The following is a 4,424-nucleotide window of genomic DNA, read 5'->3' as shown; positions in this document are numbered from 1 at the left end:
TACAAGATGACCAGAGGCTGTGGTGTGTCGGGTTAGTGTGGTACAAGATGACCAGAGGTTGTGGTGTTGTGGGTTAGTGTGGTACAAGATGACCAGAGGCTGTGGTGTGTCAGGTTAGTGTGGTACAGGATGACCAGAGGTTGTGGTGTGTCGGGTTAATGTGGTACAAGATGACCAGAGGTTGTGGTGTGTCGGGTTAGTGTGGTACAAGATGACCAGAGGCTGTGGTGTTGTGGGTTAGTGTGGTACAAGATGACCAGAGGCTGTGGTGTGTCAGGTTAGTGTGGTACAAGATGACCAGAGTCTGTGGTGTTGTGGGTTAGTGTGGTACAGATGACTACAATGATCTACACTCCTTCAGTATGACGACTGGAAACCCCCTGAGCACGACTACTTAAACCTTTGTGAATACGACGACTGAAATACTCGAGTACGACCGCTTTAACCCCTGAGGACGACGACTTAAAGCCTCGATCACGACTGTTTTGAGCCCATGGATTTGACGACTTATCTTGATGATAACGACTGTACGCCTTAAGTTCGACGACTCACCCCTTTGAGTACGACGACTTCAAACCTTGAGTTCGACGACTCAACTCATTGAGTACGACGACTCGACTTCAGTACGACGACTCAACTACTTGAGTACGACGACTTAAGACCTTGAGTACGACGACTCAACTACTTCAGTACGACGACTTAAGACCTTAAGTACGACGACTTAAGACATTGAGTACGACGACTCAACTTCTTCAGTGCGACGACTTAAGACCTTAAGTACGACGACTTAAGGCCTTGAGTACGACGACTCTGCTCCTTCAGATCGACGACTCAACTCCTTGAGTAAGACGACTTAAGACCTTGAGTACGACGACTCAACTCCTTCAGTACGACGACTTAAGACCTTGAGTACGATGACTCAACTCCTTCAGTACGACGACTTAAGACCTTGAGTACGACGACCCAACTCCTTCAGTACGACGACTTAAGACCTTGAGTACGACGACTTAGACCCATGACTACTTCGACTTAGTCCCTTAAGTACGACCACTTAATCCTTTGAGTACGACGGTTTAGTCTCTTGACTACGACGACTGATCCCATTGATTACGACTGCTTAACCTCCTGGAATACGACGACGGCATTCCTTGAGGTTGTCAAGCCGTCGTACTCAAGGGGCTAAGTCCTCGTACTCAAGGGGGGTTCAATAGTCTTGCTCAAGGCTCAAGACCTCGTACTCAAGAGGATTAGGTGGTCGTGCTCAAGAAGTAAAGACGGTTCGGGTGAGAGACTTGACAATATTACGAGCCTCTCGGATGTCGGTCATGATATTAAGTCTAACATTTTCCCTTCTCCAGGATTGCTCAGATTATCATCATTTCTTATTTAGCGATCGTGGAGAGCAGCGGCCATCTTCTAGCGCACACTGTTGCCAGCGTTCGTCCTCTCTTTTTCTTTATGAGAGAACAGCAGGGTAACTAAACCTGAAGAGAAAATATATGTTTATGTATTACACTGATTATTTCTCACATTTCTTAAGTTTTCTTAATATTTTTTCCTTTGCTTTTCCATAAGAATCTCTACCTTTTTCAAATTTTATCTTCTAGTTCGTTTTCTTTCCTTCACTCTCTTTTCTTTCCTCTCTCTCTCTCTCTCTCTCTCTCTCTCTCTCTCTCTCTCCTAAACGCGACAAGGTTCAGGATAAAATCTCAGGCCACGGGAGTTCCATTACTCCGAAAGACAGGGAGTAAATTGCATCCCTTAAAAAGAAAAAAGAAAAAAGTCGACCAGGACGAAAGAGTGTTTTCCACTTCTGAAGACAGACACCGTGTTCTCTAGTTAGTGTTTTGCCTGTTTCCTATAACACATACAGTGTGTTTTCTAGTTAGTGTTTGCATGTTTCCTATAACGCTTACACTATGTTTTCTAGTTAGTGTTTGCATACTTCCTATGATGCATACACTGTGTTTTCTAGTTAGTGTTTGCATACTTCCTATGATGCATACACTGTGTTTTCTAGTTAGTGTTTGCATACTTCCTATGATGCATACACTGTGTTTTCTAGTTAGTGTTTGCATACTTCCTATAACGCTTACACTATGTTTTCTAGTTAGTGTTTGCATACTTCCTATGATGCATACATTGTGTTTTCTAGTTAGTGTTTGCATACTTCCTATGATGCATACACTGTGTTTTCTAGTTAGTGTTTGCATACTTCCTATAACGCTTACACTATGTTTTCTAGTTAGTGTTTGCATACTTCCTATGATGCATACATTGTGTTTTCTAGTTAGTGTTTGTATACTTCCTATGATTCATACACTGTGTTTTCTAGTTAGTGTTTGCATACTTCCTATAACGCTTACACTATGTTTTCTAGTTAGTGTTTGCATACTTCCTATGATGCATACACTGTGTTTTCTAGTTAGTGTTTGCATACTTCCTTTATTGCTTAAACTTTGCCTTCTGTTTAGCATTAGCGTACCAACTATATCATCTGTATTGTGTATTCTATTTAGTATGCGCATAAATCCTTCAGTTTACACTATGTTCTTTAGTCAGTTCAAACATACTTCCCTCAGCAAATGCCGTACTTTCCAATTAATGTATTCATACTTCCTTCATTACACAGTGTTCTCTATCCAGTGTATATATGCTGACTTCAACATACAACGTTTTCTAGTCATTGTATTCATACTTCTATCAACATACACAGAGTTCTCTGGTCAGTGTATACATACTTCCTTCGACATACACCGTGTTCTCTCGTCCGTGTATGCACACTTCCTTTAGCTGTGTATTGCAGTGATTATTGCTCACATTTTTTCAAACTTTTCTTCATCACTTTCGTTTGTTTTTTTCCATCATTATCTCTTCCTTTTTCAATACATATGATATACATACGTATATGTATATGGTATACATAAACATACATGTTCTGTTCAGAGTTAGTTCCCCTGCTGTTCTCGATATATATCTATTACTATAGGAAACGCATGTGATGTATTACTGTCTGTTTCTGTCTTTCAAGCTTGCGTGTCCCCTGACCTTATACACGGCGTGGAAAAATTATTTGAATACTTCATTAACGAGAGGGTGAGAGGGTACATTTTATCATCAAAGACAAGCTATTATGGACGGCTTTCAACCTAGCTTGGATCATTGGATCATTCTGGGGGTCAGGTGAAAGGCCATTTCGCTACGCCCTAATGAATGATGGATTTTAATGTAGACAAATGCGAACTAATGTACTTTCGTACCAAAGATATAAGTCATAGATGCAAAATGCTTAGGAAGCCGCAACGTGGAACTAAAGGTGAACAGAAATTACGGCGTCCCAATACCCTTATCTTAATTAACTAATGTCTTCGCTACGCCTTTATCTTCACTATGCCTTCCACACCACTTACCTTTGAAGTGACCCCTATGAGTCAAGTCACTTGCCATCTACTTTACACCTTCGTCTTCAGTGCATTACATTTTCACCATATCCTCATCTTTAATACACCTTTGATATCATTAAGCCTTGAACCTTACCATTTGGATCAAAGATCATCATCACAACACCCCTGACTTCACTACACCCCGAACTTCACTGCTACACCCTTCGCTTCACCACTACACCTTCATACTTACTACACACGTGACAAATTTGGCCACTAGCACGAACCTTACAATTTTTAGTTTAGGTCAAAAATTCATCTTCACTACCCCCTCACCTTCACTACACCCTCATTTCCATTACAACCTCTCTCATCTAAAGCCTCATCTTCTCTATATACACTTCCCACATACAAGAGAAGCTAATGCAAAATATATAAACAAAAATCTCCTGGGCAGGAAACATATATACACACTCTCATCAACACAGAAATGCCCACCTGGACCATGATACTGGATACAAGTGTAAATATAGAGAGAGATGAAGAACAGATAGAAAAGGTGTGGATATTAGGTAGAGATATAAATCAGAATAGAGACAGCTAGAGACCAAGGGAGGTAGTCGAAAGAAAATCCTATAAAGGAAGAGATTTAGACAAGCCAAGTATGAACAGAAGGGAATATCGGTGGTACACAGCAGGTTTCTTCATAATCACGAATGGACAATCAATGGACGGGTGAATTACGTCGTGTGTGCTGTTTGATGAACAGAACCCAACCTGCTACCCACAATGATTACCTTGCCAACCAACCTTGATTACGTATATGTTCTTATAACTTGGACATGACTACTTTTTTGTCAGTGTCACATATATGATCATTTCTCTGTACTTATCTAATTAGTCTGTATTTAGAAAATGTATTCAGTGGTGTTGTCATGATGTTACAAAAGGTGAGCTCGTAGGTCTACATTGCATTGCAACTAGGGATCTAGGATTCTCTGAAGATATTGAAGTAAGAAAGTAATGATCGACGTTCAACCC

The sequence above is a fragment of the Panulirus ornatus genome, chromosome 65 (assembly GCF_036320965.1).
Source record: "Panulirus ornatus isolate Po-2019 chromosome 65, ASM3632096v1, whole genome shotgun sequence".
Classification (NCBI taxonomy): domain Eukaryota; kingdom Metazoa; phylum Arthropoda; class Malacostraca; order Decapoda; family Palinuridae; genus Panulirus; species Panulirus ornatus.
This window is presented reverse-complemented; position numbering follows the sequence as displayed.